The sequence below is a fragment of the Zingiber officinale genome, chromosome 2B, assembly GCF_018446385.1.
Source record: "Zingiber officinale cultivar Zhangliang chromosome 2B, Zo_v1.1, whole genome shotgun sequence".
NCBI classification, from domain to species: domain Eukaryota; kingdom Viridiplantae; phylum Streptophyta; class Magnoliopsida; order Zingiberales; family Zingiberaceae; genus Zingiber; species Zingiber officinale.
The window spans coordinates 103,343,494-103,367,647 of record NC_055989.1 but is presented as its reverse complement, the minus strand read 5'-3'; the positions used below and the strand labels follow the sequence as shown (position 1 = coordinate 103,367,647).

Here is a 24,154-nt window from a genome sequence, read left to right as displayed (position 1 = left end):
CCAAAATTTCATATTATTTTCTACTATTTCTTTTAGACTCCGTTTGGTAAGGATTAGAATTGGATTGATTAGGATAAGATTAGGAGTAGGATTAACAATTACTCCTTTTGCCTAGGAATTATGAATCTCACTCCTAATCAATCCTAATCCTACTCCTAATCAATCCTACCAAATGACATATTAATAACTTTTTAAAAATATAATCCTAATCCTATCACCCCTACCAAACGAAGCCTTACTGTAAAAGGAATTTAATTCCATTAAATACAGTTTTTTGGTAGATTTATTTGAATAATTGAAAAAAAAGAAAACTATAAAATATAAGAGTTTGCTACGTTTGATATGGTAGCTACAATGCTATAATTATTATTATTCTCACGGGTGTCCAATTTGTTAGAGAATGCCAATCTTATTATAATAAGGCAAGGGGTTAATTCGTAACGGATGCATATTCTCTCTATAATACTAATATTATTATTTAGCAAATCTAAAATTCAATATTGTCTTTTTGTTCATGGAAATTAAGGTCCAGTATTTATATATCAAATTTTAAATCATTAATTGAAACAAGACCTGAGACTAGGATTATCAAGCTGATGTATTTTCATACTATTCGAAATAAACCAACAAGATAATTCTATGATCATCAATCATCAGATGGGTTATACTAGAAGTGGACAGCAGAATAGTTCAATCTCCTCCGAGGTCTAAGAAGATTAAAATCTTCATTTGGCTAATGATTAACGATGAACTTAAAACTAAATAAAGACTAACTAGACAGAGAATGACAATACCTAATGACTCATTAGTAGTGAGTTAATTAAGCAATGTAATAATTATGATGACATGGTGTCAGGCATATACATGGCTGCAGCTAAACAAGATAGTTTTCATTTGAGAACGTTTAAACTTTTTCCTTTTAGTTAATATTATTTTTGGAAAATCATACTTTTTTATATTGATATATAAATTTAAATTGCAAAAATAAAATTTAGATTTTACAATAATATAATATAAGTTTAAAAATATAAGATGAGCACTGACCAAGGACAAAGAACGGTTTTACTGCAAGCACTACTTTCACAAACTGTAGAACAAAGTTACAGCTGCTTACTGCAACTTGAGGATTTGCTTTGATTGCACCTGCAACTTACTGCTGTATTCGTTGTGCAGAGTTGTTGCAAGGTAAGTTATAGCATTTAACAGCTTTAGAATTTGACGGTAGAGAAGGAAGTCTTTAGTCAATGGATTTGTCTCTGTTTGGAACGCTGCAAAGGACTGAATTAATGTATGATTAATTTGGAGTCTTCAGAAAGGCACATTACTTCAACAATTTGTCAACACCGAATAGAAAACTAATGGAACGAAACAATACGGAATCACTGTCAATCTCTTTTCAGTTAATTGTGTCCATTTATATTATTCAAAATTCGGGTAAAATTAGGGAAAAATCAGTTCTTAAAATTAATCGGGCAAAATTCGGACACCTGAATTATTCCAAAAAAAAAGAGAGTGATCACTAAATGTCTTAATGCTTTAGTTGTTGGTAAGGTGCGTACCTCCCAACTGCGTGTGTGAGAGATGGATCGACTCGGTGAGGTGACGCCTGTGTTTCTTATGTGTTTTTTAGCATTATTTACATGCATTCTATGACATTTCATGAGCATATTTTACATTTTTACATTTTTATTTTTGTTTGTTTTACTCTTTTAATTTGGAGAACAGCTTTTTGGTTGTTTTCATTGATAGGACACATTTTCTAATAAAAAATGAAGATTTATGCCATGGAACAAGAAGCTACAGCAAGGAACACGCTTTGGCCGTGTTCCATGACACGGGCGTTTTCCTTTGCTTAAAATTAATCGAAGAAAGGAGTGAAATGATGTCTCGAGCATTTGACATGGCATGCCTTCCAGGCACGACTGTACCTTTCACTACAGAATGAGCAACTTCAACGAGCAATCGCCAGACATGATCGTGTCTCATAGGCACGACCATGCCTTTCTCCACCATGAAGAACAACCTGCAAGACATGGCCACACCTCTCAGGCATGGCCATGCCTTTCTCCATTGAGAAGAGCAACTCTCCAAACACGATCGCCCCTCTTAGCTATATCCACGCTTTTTGTCGCAGAACAGGATGTAGGCATGTCGTGCCTTTTGACACAGCACTAGTCAGACACGGCTGTGCCGCTATGAATCAACACTGATAGTTTGGTATTTTCCAACCATTTTTTCCAACCATTTTTTGACATTGGAAAGGCTACAAAAGGCCCAAGAAGTCTCCTAACTTTTCCTGTCCTAGGGTAATCCTAGAGCAGTCGTCCAAGAGCTACCATGATGATCCGTCCACCAATTGAAACTTAAAGTTCCTTCCACAGACCAACATCCATCCCGCTAAGCCCTCTCTTCTCTCTATTTCCAATTTTGAGTTGTAGATTACTATCTTGGATGTCTTTGGATTGTAACTCCATGGAGTCCATCTCCATGGAGTAGTTCTTCTTGATTCTAGGATTAAGGAGTAACCGGATTTAATTGTTGACTTCTAATTTCAATTCAAGTATTTGTATAGTTTTCTATTGAATGACATGTTTATTTCATGTCTGACTTTATTATGCATACACTATTGTGACATAACCTTTACCTTCATAATCTCATGGGATGAGGGGAAGAACAGAAAGGTGAACCCAAATCTCTGATCTATAAATGTCTAAGATGTAGAGAGTCGGTGTCACAAAGTAAAGGAGATAACCAAGGGGATCGTGGGGATTCGTGATAGGAGAACCCTTTTTGGAAAGCAGTCATACTAGCAATGTTGCCTCAAAAATAGATCGCTATGCCATAAGGGAGTGATGACCTAACAAGGGCACCATTAGCAATCACAGAGCATAATGGGTTTATCCTAATTCAGAGTCACAAAGTAAAGGAGGGAAACTAGGGGACTGTGGGGTTCATGTGACAGGAACCTTGATGAGAAAACAGTCAAATTAGCAATGTCGCCTCGAAAGTATGCGTACATTTGTGTAGGCATGTCGATATAATTCCAAAAGTCTATATCGGTATTCCTGGATAGGTCCACCTACATGCGAATAGACATAGAAATAGGAAAGTAAATAATAATTAGGATGTCAACGATTATCATGGTAAAACCAAAATCCTAGGATCATTTTCCCAATCTAGATTTCTCCTTCAACTATTCACTTGCTCTTGACCATTTGATTACTCTAGACTTTCTCTCAACCTTCTCTTTACTCTATCTTCCTCTTTTTAACTCTCTTAGACTCAAACAACCTTCAATTCTCTAGATAATATGTTTTACTTACTCAATTAGCTGGTACTTGACTTTACGGTTCATGTAGATTCGATATCTTTTTATTAATTGATGACAATTGTACACTTGCGGATTGTGTTGAATTTGGTGTTTTAATTCAAACTATTTATTGTTTTGGCAATGCATATGTGCATGCATTTTAGTCCCACATTGCTAAGCAAAGAAGGTTGGAAGGCCTTATATATGGAGCCCTTCCATCCTTGCTTAGCAATGTGAAGGGGGCCTACACGCATGCGTGGGCTAAGCCCAAATCAAGTGGTTTCGGGGGATTCAAACTGGAAATCCATAAACCGGGCGCGACGCACGCGATTATCGCGCGCAGGGGGGGTGCAAATCCCCGGCTCGTGGGCCTCGTGCTTGCAGGCGGCCCGGTTTGTTTTACGCTTTGGTGCGTGCACTGCTTCGGGGTGTATAAATACATTTCCTCTGTTCCTTCTCAACTCACTCCGAAAAAAGCAAAGCATTCCTCTGCTTTCTCCTTCTTCTTCTTTCCAAGTTCCGAGGGGTTTTGCAATCTGAGGTTGAGTCCGAGTGCGACGTTCGTCTTGGAGTGCACCTACGAACGGCGCGAGCGGTTGTCAGATCTTGGAAGGATTTTACCGGAGAGCCTCTGCACCGTGGGCGGCAATAAATTCTCTAAAGACAGTCGGCTAGCCCGACGCTTCAACCGGAGATACACAAATTCTTAACCTTACTCTTATTACCGTTTATTGCATGTTTGTCATTTATTGGTGCAATTATAGATTACTGTGTTAGCGTAATCATATCATAACATTTTTAGAGAATTTATTGTAGCATCAATAGACATGATGAATGATAGGGTAACGGGGTCTGATGAGGCTAGCGCCCGACCCGAAAGATTTTTCGGGCAAAACTTCAGACGTTGGCAACAACGGATGAAATTTTAGCTTACTACGCTAGGGCTATTCTCCGTTATAGAAACAAATCCTCCTTCACCTGATGAAGAGGAACCTGCCTATAGTGCTGCCTTACAGAGGTTTAAGCAAAGGGATTATCTCTGCCATGGGAGGATCCTGTCTGCCCTCTCAGACGCATTATTTGATGTGTACTGTTCAACCTCTTCAGCTAAAGAGCTGTGAAAATCTTTGGATAAAAAATACAACTCTGAAGATTCTGGTTTAGAAAAGTACACTGTGGCAAAATTCCTAAACTTTAAAATGGTTGAAGGCAAATCTGTAATTGAGCAAACACATGAATTCCAAGTTCAAATTCATGGTCTTGTCGAAGGAGATATGCCATTACCCGAAAAATTTCAGGTCTTATCAATCATCGAAAAATTGCCTCAGAGTTGGGAAGATTTTGGCATGACTCTTAAACATCGGAGAGGTAAAATCTCTCTAGAAGATTTGATGATTGCCTTAAATATCGAAGAAGAACATCGAAAGCAACATAAAATTGATGATACAAGAATGCCTATGGATTTTATTCCAAAGGCAAATACAGTAGTCTCATCTGACAAGAAGAAATTCAAAAATCAGAAAATGAAGAACAAGATGAAACCCAAACCAAAGGTTCAAAAGAAAAATGTAACCAAGCCGTGCTGGGCATGTGGACAAATTGGACATTATGCCAAATTCTGCCCTAAGCGAAAAGACAAGGAGAAAAACCAAAGCAATACGTCCAACATCAAAGCACAAGCAAATGTCATGACTGCTAGTGACGACACCAACAATAGGTTTGTTTCCTTCAAACCCGAACTAAACTTGATCTATCAACCTAATGAATGGTTAGTTGATACAGGTGCAAATGTGCACTGTTGTGCTGATCGCTCTGCCTTCCTCACTTATCAGGTAATTGAAGGCACTTCCGTAACCATGAGGAACCATTCTGCAGCCAGGGTGTTTGGGATAGGACAAGTTGACCTGAGGTTCACCTCTGGAAAAGTCCTGTCACTGCATGAGGTGCATCATGTTCCAGCGGTCCGTCGGAATTTGATTAGCGGGTCAAAGTTAGTCCGTGCTGGTTATGAGTTGAACTTTAAATGTAATAAAGTTGTAATATTACATTTAGGAACCTTTATTGGAAAAGGTTACCTTAATGAAGGTTTATTTAAACTCAATGTAGAAAATGCTACCTTAAATAAATCTACTGATATTGGTTGTTCATATAACATTGAGTCTTATGATATATGGCATGACAGATTAGGACATGTCAATTTTAATACCGTGAAAAGGATGATGAACCTAGACATGATTCCTAAGCATGCTATAAATGATAAGAAAAAATGTGAAGTTTGTGTGCAATATAAACAAACCCGAAAACCCTTCAAATCAGTTGAGAGAAATTCTGATATTTTAGAATTGATCCATACTGACTGTTGTGAGTTTAACGGTGTAATAACGAGAGATCATAAAAGGTATTTCATCACCTTCATTGATGATCACTCTCGTTATTGTTATGTTTATTTGCTGAAAACTAAGGATGAAGCTTTAGATAAATTTATGATTTTTAAATCTGAAGCTGAGAATCAAACCGATAAAACTATTAAGAGGTTAAGGTCCGATAGGGGTGGAGAGTTTACCTCAAACCTGTTTCAAAAATTTTGTCAAGATACATGTATAATTCATGAGGTAACTGCTCCATATAGTCCTCAATCCAACGGTATAGCAGAACGAAAAAATCGAACCCTTGAAGATATGATTAATTCTATGTTAGGCAGTTCTGGGTTACCCAACTTCATGTGGGGGGAAGCTCTATACACTGCATGCTATGTGTTAAATAGAATCCCCATGAGGTCTAGGGATAAAAGCCCATATGAGCTTTGGAAAGGCCAGAGGACAAGTTTGAAATACCTTAAAGTGTGGGGGTGCCTTGCAAAGGTACTAGTACCTGAACACAGAAGGAAAAAACTTGGTCCAAAGACCGTAGATGGTATCTTCTTAGGTTATGCTCAAAATAGTATTGCATATAGATTTCTGATTATTAAATCAGAAATTCCTGGAATAGATGCAAATACTATTGTCGAACTTCGCGATGCTACATTTTTTGAGGATATATTTCCTATGAAGACAAGAACACCTCAGTCTATATCTAGTATTCCTACTAGAGATAAGTCTGCTTCCGAAGAGGCCCTATTATCCGTAGAAGGTATACCTTCCTCAAGTCACTCTAGACTAGATGAATCTAGAGAGTGTACAGAACTGAGAAGAAGCAAGAGGCAACGTGTGTCTACGGATTTAGGCTAGGACTTTATCACCTATAATATAGAATGTGACCCTGTGACATATAGAGATGCTATGACTTCTCCTGAAGCTAAGCACTGGAAAGAGGCCATTAAAAATGAAATGGACTCTATTATCTCTAATTCCACTTGGGAGTTGGTAGATTTACCTCCTAGGTGTAACACTATAGGATGTAAATGGGTGTTTAAAAGAAAACTAAAACCTAATGGGTTAGTAGATAAATTCAAAGCCCGCCTAGTTGCTAAGGGATTTAAACAGAAAGAAGGGATTGACTATTTTGACACTTATTCTCCTGTTACTAGAATTACTACAATCCGAGTGTTGATAGCATTGACATCTATATATCATCTTGAGGTTCATCAAATGGATGTCAAAACGACATTCCTTAATGGAGATCTTGAAGAAGAGATATATATGAATCAGCCTGAGGGACATGTAGTTTCTGGAAATGAGAATAAAGTCTGTAGGTTAGTTAAATCTCTTTATGGTTTGAAGCAAGCCCCAAAGCAGTGGCACGAAAAATTTGATAGTGCTATGCTATCGTTTGGCTTTGAAATGAATGACTCTGATAAATGTGTGTATGCTAAAATGAAAGGTGATAGTTGTATTATCTTATGTTTATATGTAGATGATATTCTACTTTTTGGTTCTAACCTTTCTATTATTAATGAGACTAAGACCCTCTTAAGTGGTAAGTTTGATATGAAGGATATGGGTTGTGCTGACATGATTTTAGGGCTAAAGTTGACTCGATCAACTGATGGAATAACAATTTCTCAGTCACTCTATATTGAGAGAGTATTAGAGAAATATGACTATAGCCAAGTTAAATCTGTAGTCACATCGTATGGTCCTTCAAAAACTCTCCACAAGAATAAGAGTGGTGTGGCAGTGTCTCAATTAAGATACTCACAAATAATAGGTAGTCTAATGTATTTAGCAAATTGTTCTAGACCTGATATTTCTTTTGCTATATCGAAATTGAGCAGGTTTACCAGCTGTCCGGACAGAACGCATTTGGATGCATTAGACAGAGTACTCAGATACCTAAAAGGCACTATATCCTTGGGCTTGTGGTATGGGAGATTCCCTGCAGTCCTGGACGGATATAGTGATGCTAGTTGGATAGCGGACACTGCTGAGTGTAAAGGCGTTACTGGTTATGTCTTTACACTTGGAGGCGGTGCAGTTGCTTGGAGGTCTGTTAAACAGACGATTATAACCCGTTCTACATCTGAGGTAGAATTGTGTGCTTTGGATACAACAGTAACTGAAGCTGATTGGCTGAAGCGACTTCTTTCTGAAATTCCCTTGATGGTGAAGCCAATACCTTCTATTTCAGTACACTGTGATAATCAAACAATAATAGCTCAGATTAGAAGCTCCAAGTATAACGAGAAATAGAAGAGACATGTACGAATAAGATTAAAGTCTATTCGTGAGCTAGTGTCTCTTGGAGTGGTGTCATTGGACTTTGTAAGTTCAAAAGACAATATTGTTGATCCACTCACTAAAGCACTTGATTCTGAGAAAATCAAGAGATCCAGTAAGGGAATGGGACTGAGGCCTGTCCTGGTTTCATTTATAACGACAACCCAACCTATCTGATTGGAGATCCCAAGAAGTAGGTTCAATGTGGTATAAACAAGTTATAAGGGTGAAACGTAAGCATCAAATTGATTGAGATGTAATCTCATAGTCTCTTCCTTGGATAGATGCTTGACTGCTAGTAAGGATGAGCTTAGGAGCTCTTAATGAGTTCAAGGTCTTAATGACAAGATGCTTGCAGTACATCCTTGGAGAACTCACCTATGTAAGTGTAACTGTGGGGCCACAGTGTGGGGGGTCTAGGCAACTCTCCTTAGCACTTATGAAACAATATTCGGTGGCATGGTCGTAATGCACCAACCTAGAAGGATTCAACCATCGCCAGTAATGAGTTGTTACCAATTGATCTTCACATATAAAAGGTTTAAGATCAAGACTCAGTTCTCTTCAAACCTAGGTGAATAAGATTGGTGTACTTAGGTGAAAATTCAAATCGGAAGGTATTTTCACTAAAAGCTCATTGCAACCAAGCCTCAGAACATATCTTTGTTTTCGACCAAAAATATTTTGAATTAGTGGGGGATTGTTGAATTTGGTGTTTTAATTTAAACTATTTGTTGTTTTGGCAATGCATATGTGCATGCATTTTAGTCCGACATTGCTAAGCAAAGAAGGTTGGAAGGCCTTATATATGAAGCCCTTCCATCCTTGCTTAGCAATGTGAAGGGGGCCTACACGCATGCGCGGGCCAAGCCCAAATCAAGTGGTTTTGGGGGTGGGGGGTTCGAACCGGAAATCCATAAATCGGGTGCGACGCACGCGATTATCGCGCATAGGGGGGGGGTGCAAATCCCCGGCTTGTGGGCCTCGCGCTTGTAGGCGGCCCGGTTTGTTTTTGCCAGTCTCCGATTTGGTCTGGTTCTAGATTCTGACCTACGCGCACTTGGGTTTGGTTTTGGTTCTTCCTCGCACGCACTTGGGTTTGGTTTTGGTTCTGTCCGCGTGAGGAAGTGAACCGACGCGGTTTTGTCCGTGTGAGGAAGCAACGCGACTCGTAAGGAAGTGAACCGACGCGGTTCTGTCCGCATGAGGAAAAGAAGCGACGTACGCTTTGGTGCGTGCGCTGCTTCGGGGTATATAAATACACTTCCTCTGTTCCTTCTCAACTCACTCCGAAAAAAGCAAAGCATTCCTCTACTCTCTGCTTTCTCCTTCTTCTTCTTCTTTCCAAGTTCTGAGGCTTGGTTCTGCGATCTGAGGTTGAGTCCGAGTGCGGCGTTTGTCTTGGAGTGCACCTACGAACGACGCGAGCGGTTGTCGGATCTTCGGAGGATTTTGCTGGAGAGCCTCTGCACCGTGGGCGGCAATAAATTCTTTAAAGACAGTCGGCTAGCCCGACGCTTCAACCGGAGATACACAAATTCTTAACCTTACTCTTATTACCGTTTATTGCATGCTTGTCATTTATTAGTGCAATTATAGATTACTGTGTTAGCATAATCATATCACAACAGATTGTACACAATAGGAGGCCATTGTGATAACTTTATTGTGTCGCTGCCAAAGTATATTAGGTCATCGAAAAGCGACAATGTCTTCATTCATATCTGTCTGAGCCCATGCCTTCTTCTCCGTCTTCTCTCTTCCGACGATATAGTAAGTTCATCACCCCTTTCATCTTCGTTTTTAATCCTTTTGCTTCTCTTTGTGTTCTTCCTTTCTCTCCTATGAATTCCAATAACCCTTCGGACTGATGCGGACTACATATACATGAGGCGTAGAAGCACAACTTCGGATATCCTACGATATCCCATCTGATGATAAGATCATAATCCCAATGCCGGAGTACCGACCACATGAGCCGCCCCTAGGTTACATCATCTATTTCCAAGGCCAACTATCGAGTGATTTAAGGTTTCCCATTCCTCTGTTCCTTCAAGAACTTTTCACCTATTTCCAAATCCCTTTGTCCCAGTTCACCCGCAACTTTTACTATTTGATATGTAGTGCAGTCATCATCTTTCAACTTTACCAAATCTCGCTTGACTACATTGTCTTTCACTATCTCTTTTATCCTCGGTAGACAAAGCTCGAAGTCTTTTACTTTGCAGCTCAGCGGGGGTGTAATTTCCTTGGCGAATATCGGTCCTCACACAAGGGGTGGAAGGGTCGTTTTATATTCGTCAAGCCCCCTCACCTATATACTTGGCCGATTGTCTAACGAGATGATCTACCGACTCAGCCACCATTGGCCCACTACAAGCAGGAGCGGGTGTATTTAGATATGACCGAGATCTTGGCAAGGCTGAAGTTCAATGCTAGTCTGTTGGTGGAAAATGAAGCTGGTGTGGCCAAACCGTAAGTACATAGTTGTGTCATCAAGTAATAAAGATCGAATCCACAGGGACTGGTGATGGAATACTACCTTACTAAACAGATTTAATAGTTTAGACCAAAGCAGAAAATGAGTGTGTTGCAACTCAGATAACAACGGCTAAAATGGAAATAGAAAAGAGAGAGAATATCAGCTAGATCAGTAAAACAGTAAAGTAGTGGTCCAACCAGAAAGGACTCTCTCAATCAATAATAATGCAGCTGAGAAATAATAACAAGACAGAAAGGGATTCAATCAATCAGAGAGAAAGTGATTCTAGGACTTCAGTTTCACTTCTATGTGAGTAAATACTTGATCTAAGTTTGAATCTATATCCTCAATGTTGATTTGTGTAGGTAGACTATCTTATGTAATCGGTGTAAACTTTTAGAATTACACGAACGTATTAATATCAATGATCGACTACTTTCAGAGTGGACCAAGTAGGGAATGTAACCTAAGTAGGGCCCTATCACGAGACCCCATGACTTCTAAATGTCATTCTATTACTATGTGACGATGAATTAAGATTAATCCATTAAGTTCTGTGACAATCTAGGATTCATCGTGGCTTACCGATCTACTTTCGTAGCCGACTCCCTGCGTTTCAATTTTCTAAAGGTTGGAGGGTTGAATTTATTCGGTTGCAATGGTTGCAAACAAAATTCCACATTGAAAACACATGAAAAGGATCATGAACTTATAAGGGAAAGATATCTCCATTGATATGAGACCTTTTGGGTGGAGCCCAAAAATAAAAACATGAGAGCTTAGACCCAAAGTGGACAATATCATGTTATTGTGGAGATATCTAAATTCATTTTGGACCTAATAATTCGTATCAAAACTCGAACTGCCAAAAGGACTAACCGTCATTTGTGCACAAGAGCGTCATATGGGTGGAACATTGACCTCTAATGAAGGAAGTGGGGGCTCCCATGTCTAGATCAAAATGATCAGACACCAAGCAGAGAAGTCCTAGTTGTGGCTAAGTAAGGAAGACCTAGTAAGTCTGTTGGACTAAGGGGCAAGGAAGTCTTAGTAAGTCAGTTGGACCGAGAGGCAAGAAAGTTCTGGTAGTTCATGGATCAAATGACATCAAGTGGATAGGCTTGAGGGGATGATCCTTCGTTTGAAGGGAAGATTGTTGGGTTGCAATGCTTGCAAACAAAATCCCACATTGAAAACATATGGAATCTCCATCGATATACCGGTTTTTGAATAAAGCCCAAAGAAAAAATCATGAGAACTTAGACCCAAAGTGGACAATATTATGTCATTATGAAGATATCTAAATTCTTTTTGGACCTAACAGGATTCTCCTTTCGATTCATCTTTGAATCCCTCGTATGATACAATTCTCATATTTTTGGCATCGATATCATGATAACATAGTAGATCTGGAATACAAATCGCATATTATGGAATAAGAACATTCAAACGTGCTTAGATAAAAAGAGATAGTGTTTACATCACGAGAAACGACTCCTAATCCTAGAATCTAGAGTTTGCCCATAAATGTGGGGTTACAATCCGTAACCATGATTATAATCCAAAAATCAGATTATAATTTCAGCAATATAGATAAAAACAGAGAAACTTAAGCTTGAAGATTCCACTTCTTTGATGCTCTTGTCCTTCCTCTTTCGCACAGATGACATGGTTCTTCCCTAGATCTCCTCTCCAAGCCTCATGGAAACCCTCAGACGGTTTCCAGATCGGATCCCCTTGAAAATTGGCATGAGGAGCTAAAATAGGCAAGGAGGTGGAAGCCTGACACGGGCCGTGCCGCTAGGTATGGATGCCAGTGTCAGCCGCTGTTGCTTCAGAGTGCGTGAAGTGTAATAATTAGACATCAAGTAGGCAAATGATGAAACATCAATTGACTCAACAACATTTGTGTGCGATTCTACTATACGATAGAAGGAAATGAACCACCAAAATTTTTAGAGAACATATCCACATGTTAGAGTTGCTGACCGTCAGCACGAGGTTTCCTGAGTCTAAAAGCTGCAAGCATGCAGAATTGAGTTCTGTGGATGTTTCTGTCGACCAAACCTTTGTTCCTTCCTCAAATGAAATTATATTTCCGTCGGAAGTCAGGTTCAACGATGCCATAGATGTGTCGACAGACTTGTTCCCATTGGCGACCCATACTACTTTGTTTTCTCTTGGAGGGTGATTGTAGTACCAAATTCCTATGTATGCAGTCCCAAATTATTAACTGGACTGAAGAAACCGAGTTGGAACACGCTCCTGGCCGAGATCAATGTCTGGTTATTGACAAGTGAGCTATTTCCAGTCATTATATCAAATTGTGCTACAATTTCTCCTATTAAACAGAACGATCTATCAGGTTTCCAAATCGATGAAGTACACATATTTCATTGGGCAAAAAATATTTACGGTTCAGTTGTCACGTGTCTTCTAATAAGCCTGAAATTTTTATTCATTAGGCTGGTTTTGAAATGGATATTAGAGTATTGCTTTATGGTAAACTTTCCATAGATCCTATGGCTTTGACGATGCCAAATAAAAAAATAACATGGACAAAAATCCTACGGCTTTATAATTTAATTTAATTCTGGACTAAGATTTCTTTCTTAAACATACCAGAGGATGATCGGCCAAGTAGAAAGAATGTCTCTGCTAGTACTATGTAGTGTAGAAGAAAGAGCTGCATCCTCGCCATGGAATTCTAAGGATTTGCGTTGCCTGAACCTGCAATATATTATCGTGTTCTTTGAGCCGAGTTGCTGCAAACTATGTTATAATATTTAACACCTTTAGAAGATGACGTTGATAGAGCGGAAAGTCTCTGGTGAATGGGTTTGTCACTGTTTGAAAGACTGAAAGGCGGAATCCTCTAGTCCGTATTTTACGGACTAAGGATGAACCATAAGAATTAATTAGCTGATTTGGATAGACCTCGTCTGTTAAATAGATAGGATTTATTTAAATCAGCCAATTAATATAATGATCCATCCTATGAACTGCAAATCCGCTCTCTTCAGCAGTATATCAACATTAGAATCGAAAAATAATAGAAACACGGAATCATCGTACATCTCTCAGTTAATTAAGTCCACTTATATTATATGAGCAGTGATACTTTATGTCCCAAAACTTTATATTATTTTCTACTATTTCTTTTACTGTTTAAGTAATTTAATTCCTTTAAATCAAGTTGTTTGGTTGACTGATTGAAAAAGATGAAATATAAAAAACATCTGTTATGCTCGACCTGGTTTATTATTATTATTATTATTTAGTAAATCTAAAGTTCAATATTTTCCTTTTGTTTTTATTTTTAGAAACTAAGATCCGAGATATATATCAAATCTTAAATGACTAATTGAAACAAGACCTGAGTTTAGGATTATCAAGCAAATTAATCTCGGTATACCACTTGATACACAATTAACAAGTTAATTTGGTCCCGGGTCAGTGGTACAATGATTAGACCCTTTAACGGATAATTAAGAGATTTAAGATTCGAATTTTAACTATGACCTCCAATGAGAAGTGGACCTAAGAATGCTCTCAGTTTGGATGGACCTCTATTACCGTTTTCTGATTTACCTAAATGGTTGGTAGAAAATTTCTGTGGGGTCAAACCGATCATCTTCAAAATTAATCGGTTTGAATAACAGAATACCTGGATTAAAAAAATATTAATTTGAAATAATCAATCAGCAGATGGGTAGAAGTGGGTAACAAAACAGTCCAATCTTTTCAAGCTCCAGGAAGTTCTAAATTTTCATTTTGCTAATGAATAATGATGGGCTTACGATTAAATAAAGATTTATTAGACAGTGAATGACAATATCTGACCTTAACGAGTCATTAGTGATGAGTTAATTAAGCAATGCAATAATTATGATGACATGGTATCAGGCATATATATGGACTTCGTGAAACAAGATAACTTTCAATCTGGTTGAGAAAGGAGCTTTCAACGTGGTTGAGCCTAGCTTTCAATGTTTTATTAGACAGTGAATGACAATATCTGACCTTAATGACTCATTAGTGATGAGTTAATTAAGTAATACAATAATAATGATGACATGGTATCAGGCATATATATGGACTTCGTTAAACAAGATAACTTTCAATATGGTTGAGAAAGGAGCTTTCAACGTGGTTGAGAAGAATGTGGTTGAGAAGACTGTGGTTGAGCCTAGCTTTCAATGTTTGAGAAGGACAAGTCAAAACCAAAGTTTCAAAAGATCAAATTTATAAATTCAAATAAGAAGCGTTTGAACTTTTTTCTATATTATTTTTGAGTTAACTTCTTATAAAATTTACAAATTCTACTTTTTTTATATTGATTTATAAATTTAAATTACAAAAAAAATAGATTTTACAATAATTTAATATAAGTTTAAAAAATATTAATTTTCTCCCTTTTAGTGAGGTCATGAAACAAGTGGATATTTAATGACTATTTTTTTACTAAAGAGGATGATCAGTTTTCCCGGATGATATTAACATCTATGGTAACTTTACCTTAAATTTAACAAGCTAAGCTGATTGACTATACAAAGGATATGACTTGTCACTATATTTACACTATCAGACAAATTATTTTACTTTTAGTATGACTACTCACAGGCATAGAACTTGAACAAAAGGTGACTGCATTCTCTTTACCTGTTTATCAAAATAAGAAGAACAACGATCTAGCTAAACCACAATGGATCTCTTAGGCAAGCTTCTCAAACCCACAACACAACTCTTATCTATAAGACCAAAGTAATTCACTAATATCACACCTAGTCAAGACTAAGTTATAGAACAAGCCTCATTAAGACACAAGATTAATGCAAACCAAACATTAAGTTGGACTCATCCTGCGAGAAAGCAAAGTTGATCTAAGAAGTTCCACTGAAAATTTTAAATGAAGTGCGTCTAAGAAAGCCTCCATAGTGATGATCCATTTGAATTGGAACTTCTCATTCCCACCACTAATGACCAAAAGTTTAATAATAATAAGTAATCAAGTACACTATGCAAATATAATGGCCTCCAATGTGGATTCAATTCGTGCTCTATGATAGGCTGTAAGAAATTAGTCAACTAAGCATGTTTGATATCAGTATACCATATTGCCTCTAAACATAATTCTGAAAGCCTAATATGTGAATTTGTGATTTTATTATATCTGTATTGGGTTATACATAGTATATTCTCCCTTGCGAAGCATACTCAACTTCAAATATCCTCCCTTGCTAAGCATACTCAACTTCAAAAATCCTTTAAGAAAGAGTCATAGTTTGTATACAATGAATATCAATTTATAGCTCAATGACAGAATCTCTTTGGATTTCTTATGATCCTTTGAATAATAATCAACAAGAAAGAAACTCAGTTTACAGATAAAAAGCCAAATTTTGAGAAATATTTTTTTTTTTTGTCATTAGCATGTAGGTGAAAGGGGCAATACAATTACAAATGCTACATATGCAAAGAATAGAACATTAATACCATAAACATTTTGGAATAAAGATCAAACAGCCCAGCTATTCTCTTAGAATCTATTATTTTATCTGTTTACAGGGACCACCAAAACAATGCAATTTCTTCACACCTTTTAATTTACTAAAGAGAATAGTTAACCGCTTGTAAGACATTTTGCTATAGACTGATGCAGAGTCAATGAAAGAAGGTTTTGCCTTTGTAAATGTTATGATCCGTTAACTTCTAAAAATTCACAAGATTTTAAGCCAATGAAAAATGTATTTAAGTTAGGGAATTTGTTTTTATTTACAAAACACACAATAGGTAATGGATTGTAAGATGCACTTATTCTACCATTGACTGATGTAGTATCAATGGAAAGAAGCTTTTTCAAACTCTTGTCATTGATTAATGATTATCTTTTGAAAGTTCAAAGTATTCCCTTTCAGTTCCTGCACAATCTCCCAATTGCCAGGTGCATTAAGACGAGCCAATTATTTGATTCTCACCGCTATCCAGACTAGACCCGACCCCGGGCCGGGTCTGGCCTGGACCCGGCCCGGGCTCGTAACCGGGTCAACGGGCTGGTTGCCCGTTGACCCGGTTCGCCGGGTCGAACCGGAACCGGCCCGGCAAGTTGCCGGGCCGGTTCCGGTTCATTGGTTGTAAAAACCGGCGAACCGCCGGTTAACCGGCGGTTCAGCCGCAAATTTTTTTTTTTTTTTTTTTTAAAACGACTTGAACCGCCGGTTAACCGGCGGTTCATAGCCGTTGGAACCGCTGGTTAACCGGCGGTTCGTAACCGTTGGGAGGGTTTTTTAGGTATTTTTTTTTAACGGTTAGGATCATTTGACCGTTTTTTGATCAATGGCTATGATTTAGTGTCCGTTACTATCAAAACTCTATAAATAGAGAGCTTATTTCATCATTTTTCACACACATCTTCTCTACTCTTAATCTCATTTTCGTATTCTCTAATCTCTACACGCTTTCGTTTTCAATTTTCAATTACAATGGAAGGAGGCCGCGGAGGTGCATCATCTCGAGCTCGGAAGGGAAAGCAAATAATGAATCCGCGGGAGGAGGACCTAGACCTGACCACGGTTTGGAACCGACGGTTCGACGGTTCGGAACCGCCGGTTCGATGGTTCCAGGCAGGTCGACCCTTAACCTTAACCGCCCAAGACGGTTACGGTTCACGGTTCAGAACCACGGTTCAAGATTAATATGTTAAAAAAAATTAAAAATTAAACATTAAACATTAAAAATTAGAAATTAAAATTTATTAAAAAAAGGGCTTGCACTTATTTAAGTTGCCTACGTATCCCTTTAGGGGAATCAAAGCCCACGTAGTCCTTTTACATTTTTATTCTTTTACATTTTCATTCACTTCCATTTCCTGTTCCTGTCGTATTTGTTCCTTCAGTATCAAAATCTTCAACTTCGTCATCTGAAAGTTGCATTCCTTGGATTCTTTTCTCCGCTCTGGTCCAATCGTCCAGTAATGCTTGGGCTTCCAATGAGTCGGGAGACAAAGTTGATCGTCGTTCATCTAATATGTTGCCGCCGGCACTGAACGTCTGCTCCACAGCAACAGTTGACACTGGACAAGCTAAAATTTCTTTTGCGATCAGGGAGAGAACGGGAAAGCTTTGAGCCTTCTGTGACCACCACTTTAAGATATCGAAGTTTTCGCTATCTGCTTCATTAAAATCAAAAGAAGGCGTAAAATAATTCTCAAGTTCCTATGTGAAACTTGAGGATCCCCGTGGACGTTTTGTCCGTTCTTTTAATAAGAGTTGTGCTTTTGTAAGTTTTAAATTACTACTAGTAGTTTGTTGAATTTCAGAAATATTAATTTGTGTTCCATATTTTGCATAATATTGATTATAAATATCATATAAATAAATTCTAACATTATATATAATATTAGCTGGATCAGGGGAAGAAGAATCTTTAATTGGAATTAAAGCATCATAATATAAAGTTAACATTTCTTGTAAAACTTCTAATTTAAATCTAGGATCTAAAGCAAATGCAATTAAATAAATTTCAGGAATTAAATAAAAATATTTTTCCCATTTAGTTTTCATAGCTAAGATGCAAGGAGATAAAGATTCATTATTAATATGTCCATTTAAAACTAATACTATATTAGAAAAATTTTCTAAAACTAATTGAGCAGTGAGATAATAAACACCGGAAAGTTGTTCGATTGCATCATTAAATACTTTTAAAATTTCACAAATACTACTACAAATATTCCATTGTTGTGAAAATAAATATATATTAGTATTAGTGTTTTGTGCAAAAAAATGAACATAATAATTCTTTATATTGAAAAGAATCTTGTAATAATTGGTATGTTGAATTCCAACGTGTTGGTACATCACGTGGAAATTTTTTAGGTCTCATTCCATTAATTTTACAAAACCTACCCCATTGTTTCATTATAGATGGATGAGACCATAAATAAGAAATTGCAATTCTAATTGGTTTAATATAACTTTCTAAAATTTTTAAACCATCTTGAACACATAAATTTAAAACATGACATATACAACGAATATGAAAAAATAAACCTCCAATAATAGGTTGACAAACAAATTTTAGATCATCTATACAAGCGGTATTAGAACTAGCATTATCTAATGATATTGAAAATATTTTATGAGTTAAACCATATTCTTCTAAAATTAAACATAATAATTGTGCGATATTATGAGCATTATGTGATTCATCAAAAACTCTATAAGCTAATAATCTTTTTTGGAGGTTCCAAGAGTTACCGATCCAATGGCAAGTCACACCCATATACGAATGTGTTTGCCAATGATCACTCCAAATATCGGAACATAAAGAAATTTTATTATCTAATTTACTAAATTCATCAATTAAATTCTTTTTTCCTTATTTTACTAATTTTTTAATTGTACGAGTAAGTGTAGTCCTAGGAACACGTTTAGCACATGGATTAAGAGATTCTTTACAAAAATCTTCAAATGTGCATTTAGATCCAAAACTAAAAGAAAGATGTTCTACGGAAACAAATTTAGCTAATGATTCTCTTAATTTATTATCCGAATATAAAAATAAACCGGAATCGGTACTACCGCTAGTTGAAGAAAATCTTGATAATTGTGTTTGAGAACGGTCGAGTCCATATTCCGTCGGGTGCTTCGTTTCTACATGTCATTTCAACGACCCATAGCCGCCGTCGGCTTGGAATTTGTAGGAAGCATTGCAGTGCTTACATTTTGCACGCATTTCTCCCGACGGAAGAGTGACCTTCTCAAAATGTTTGGTAAAAATAGAAGACTTTAGAGGAGGAAGTTCCCGAACCTTAGAAGTAATTGCATCGGTACTTCCTTGTGTGTCGGGTGTCGGATTCGGAAGATGCTCGATCTCATCATCGGTGGATTGAATGTTGGGGTCCTCCTCCCGCGGATTCATTATTTGCTTTCCCTTCCGAGCTCGAGATGATGCACCTCCGCGGCCTCCTTCCATTGTAATTGAAAATTGAAAACGAAAGCGTGTAGAGATTAGAGAATACGAAAATGAGATTAAGAGTAGAGAAGATGTGTGTGAAAAATGATGAAATAAGCTCTCTATTTATAGAGTTTTGATAGTAACGGACACTAAATCATAGCCATTGATCAAAAAACGGTCAAATGATCCTAACCGTTGAAAAAAAATACCTAAAAAACCCTCCCAACGGCTACGAACCGCCGGTTAACCGGCGTTTCATAGCCGTTGGAACCGGCGGTTAACCGGCGGTTCAAGCCGTTTAAAAAAAAAAAAAAAAAAAATTTGCGGCTGAACCGCCGGTTCAACCCGCCGGTTAACCGGCAGTTCGCTGGTTTTTACAACCAATGAACCGGAACCGGCCCGACAACTTGCCGGGCCGGTTCCGGTTCTACCCGGCGAACCGGGTCAACGGGCAACCGACCCGTTGACCCGGTTACGGGCCCGGGCCGGGTCCGGGCCAGACCCGGCCCGGGGTCGGGTCTAGGAGGACCCCAACATTCAATCCACCGATGATGAGATCGAGCATCTTCCGAATCCGACACCCGACACACAAGGAAGTACCGATGCAATTACTTCTAAGGTTCAGGAACTTTCTCCTCTAAAGTCTTCTATTTTTACTAAACATTTTGAGAAGGTCACTCTTCCGTTGGGAGAAATGCGTGCAAAATGTAAGCACTGCAATGCTTCCTACAAATTCCAAGTCGGCGGCGGCTATGGGTCGTTGAAACGACATGTAGAAACGAAACACCCGACGGAATATGGACTCGACCGTTCTCAAACACAATTATCAAGATTTTCTTCAACTTGCGGTAGTACCGATTCCGGTTTATTTTTATATTCGGATAATAAATTAAGAGAATCATTAGCTAAATTTGTTTCCGTAGAACATCTTTCTTTTAGTTTTGGATCTAAATGCACATTTGAAGATTTTTGTAAAGAATCTCTTAATCCATGTGCTAAACGTGTTCCTAGGACTACACTTACTCGTACAATTAAAAAATTAGTAAAACAAGGAAAAAAGAATTTAATTGATGAATTTAGTAAATTAGATAATAAAATTTCTTTATGTTCCGATATTTGGAGTGATCATTGGCAAACACATTCGTATATGGGTGTGACTTGCCATTGGATCGATAACTCTTGGAACCTCCAAAAAAGATTATTAGCTTATAGAGTTTTTGATGAATCACATAATGCTCATAATATCGCACAATTATTATGTTTAATTTTAGAAGAATATGGTTTAACTCATAAAATATTTTCAATATCATTAGATAATGCTAGTTCTAATACCGCTTGTATAGATGATCTAAAATTTGTTTGTCAACCTATTATTGGAGGTTTATTTTTTCATATTCGTTGTGTATGCCATGTTTTAAATTTATGTGTTCAAGATGGTTTAAAAATTTTAGAAAGTTATATTAAACCAATTAAAATTGCAATTTCTTATTTATGGTCTCATCCATCTATAATGAAACAATGGGGTAGGTTTTGTAAAATTAATGGAATGAGACCTAAAAAATTTCCACGTGATGTACCAACACGTTGGAATTCAACATACCAATTATTACAAGATTCATTTCAATATAAAGAATTATTATGTTCATTTTTTGCACAAAACACTAATACTAATATATATTTATTTTCACAACAATGGAATATTTGTAGTAATATTTGTGAAATTTTAAAAGTATTTAATGATGCAACCGAACAACTTTCCGGTGTTTATTATCCCACTGCTCAATTAGTTTTAGAAAATTTTTCTAATATAGTATTAGTTTTAAATGGACATATTAATAATGAATCTTTATCTCCTTGCATCTTAGCTATGAAAACTAAATGGGAAAAATATTTTTATTTAATTCCTGAAATTTATTTAATTGCATTTGCTTTAGATCCTAGATTTAAATTAGAAGTTTTACAAGAAATGTTAACTTTATATTATGATGCTTTAATTCCAATTAAAGATTCTTCTTCCCCTGATCCAGCTAATATTATATATAATGTTAGAATTTATTTATATGATATTTATAATCAATATTATGCAAAATATGGAACACAAATTAATATTTCTGAAATTCAACAAACTACTAGTAGTAATTTAAAACTTACAAAAGCACAACTCTTATTAAAAGAACGGACAAAACGTCCACGGGGATCCTCAAGTTCCACATAGGAACTTGAGAATTATTTTACGACTTCTTTTGATTTTAATGAAGCAGATAGCGAAAACTTCGATATCTTAAAGTGGTGGTCACAGAAGGCTCAAAGCTTTCCCGTTCTCTCCGTGATCGCAAAAGAAATTTTAGCTTGTCCAGTGTCAACTGTTGCTGTGGAGCAGACGTTCAGTGCCGGCGGCAACATATTAGATGAACGACGATCAACTTTGTCTCCCGACTCATTGGAAGTCTATTGGACGATTGGACCAGAGCGGAGAAAAGAATCCAAGGAATGCAACTTTCAGATGACGAAGTTGAAGATTTTGATACTGAAGGAACAAATACGACAGGAACAGGAAATGGAAGTGAATGAAAATGTAAAAGGATAAAAATGTAAAAGAACTACGTGGGCTTTGATTCCCCTAAAGAGATACGTAGGCAACTTAAATAAGTGCAAGCCCTTTTTTTAATAAATTTTAATTTCTAATTTTTAATGTTTAATTTTTAATTTTTAATTTTTAATTTTTAATTTTTTTTAACATATTAATCTTGAACCGTGGCGAACCGTGAACCGGCGGTTCTGAACCGTGAACCGTAACTGTCTTGGGCGGTTAAGGTTAAGGGTCGACCTGCCTGGAACTATCGAACCGACGGTTCCGAACCGTCGAACCGTCAGTTCCGAACCGTGGTCAGGTCTAATCCAGACCAAAACCTTGAGTCAATAACGACACGGATTACAAGCCTTTAACACGTTCAACCACGTCAAAGCAAAAGCTTCTGTAAGTACCCAACATCAAGAAGCAGGGATAGCATGCATTTTGCTTGTAGCTGAAGAGTGATGTGCCAGATCATCCTTTAACAAGAAGTCTTCCATTTTCTTATATTGAATTAGATTAGGAAACAAAAAGGAAAGGGTGTTCCCACCAATATTTCCTCAGATTTAAAGCTCATTGAACTACTATGCCCATATAAAATTTTATCAAAGAAGAACCTTTTGATACACAAAGGAAAACAACAAAATGGAAAGGCATTGGATGCACATTAGCTAATCTAGAATTCAAGAATACACACAAGCGAGTTAACGAGCAAAATACCTTTTCTCTATGCAACAAGAGCAAAAGAACCTCTTCCTACAGCTCAAACACGAACACCGGACCATGTTCACAACGTTCTTCTCCTTACAACTGTGGCAGACCCTCTTCCCTCCCATTCCCGAACCCCTTACACCAGGTATTTTCTGAAATCCAACATAACCGAAGAAGAAAGGAAGAGCAGGAAAATGTGAGAGCCCGCCAGGAACACAATACACATAGTAGAGAATGGGCTTACAAAATTAGCAGGGAGATTAACTAAAAAGGTCAAACCTTTATTGCCGCAACGGGAATCGGCTCCGCGTTCTTGGACCGAATACACCGCCTGGTGAGCAAGCGGCCCTCCTCAAACCCTACCTTCCGATCTACTGAGCCGCCCTGACCTCGTCACGACAGCCACCAACGGGAGGCGCTGTCGCGATGGTCATCAATCCACTGGGAGGAACTCTCGTGGTCCCTGCCTCCAACTCCCCACTCTCCTCCTCCCGCTTCACCCGCCGCTCGAGGGCAATTGACTCGCCGAGCGTTCCGCCTGCTTAGCGCGCATCCTCGACGGAGGCGCCGTAACACTTCGGTTGGATTTCCGGGCTGAGGCCTTGTGCTTTTCGATGTTGTCCTGGTTCTGGATGTAGTGGTGCTCCATGGCGCCCTTGTGCAGTGCCATTTGCGGCCGTCGCTGCGGCGGAAGCGGGAGTCGTCTCCGGGGGAGCCGTCTAGGTCGTCGTAGAGGCTCCGAAGCCTCGCCCTTGGCGGCGGGATTGGAAACCAGTTCGAAAGGGGAGATCGGGGATAGAGTAGCGAGCGAAGGCGCAGTTAATGGCAGGAAGCGGAGCTGAAGGAAGAAGGCCCACTTTCTGGCTTTCTTCGGAACGGGATTCCTTCTACGTCTTTCGGTCTTTTAGAGAAATTTCATCTTGCTCCCAGATTTATCAAATATTCACTACTTCCCAAATTTTCCAAATCTTTAAATCTAAAATCATATACATAAATGCCGCCGTGAAAATTATAAAAATCATCATGGACCAAATTAAAAATTCCCGTACTCTTAATATTATGTCTTTTTTATTTATTTGCGAAATTAGAAAATACGAATCTGTCGGATATCGCCCGGTTGACCAGAGACGTGGCGCGCAGCTCCCGTAGCCAATCCCAACAAACTCCTTGCGTTCCGCGTGCATGAGGCGACTTAATTCGTGACCTCCTGCTGATTGATCTACGAAAGCATCACGTAATATTTTGGGAAAGAATGAACATTATATTTGGAAAGAAAACAATGCCGAAGCAAAATAGAAAATGCACCAAATATCAGTTAATTTTTTTAGCATATTGAAATGTCCTCAAATAGAAATTGTTGTGTAATCAGTTGCCAAATATGTACCGCTGTTCATTCAAGAAAAGGCATCCAATTTACTCAAATGGACAAAACCTAGAACGTTAGTTGTTTGTAGTTTTGGATTTAC

General features: G+C 37.9%; 1 long non-coding RNA gene across 2 annotated transcripts; it reads right to left on the bottom strand.

The window, feature by feature from the left end:
* Positions 1 to 639: 639 nt before the first annotated feature.
* Positions 640 to 23,564, bottom strand: LOC122046600. Of its 2 annotated transcripts, none has more exons than XR_006130320.1 (4): positions 22,968 to 23,564; positions 22,698 to 22,840; positions 13,070 to 13,177; positions 640 to 1,278 (listed from the first exon to the last, which is right to left on the bottom strand). It is a non-coding gene; the product is annotated as an uncharacterized LOC122046600 (long non-coding RNA). The 2 variants fall into 2 exon arrangements; XR_006130321.1 differs by lacking the exon at positions 640 to 1,278 and adding an exon at positions 11,674 to 12,279.
* Between the last annotated feature and the right edge of the window lie 590 nt (positions 23,565 to 24,154).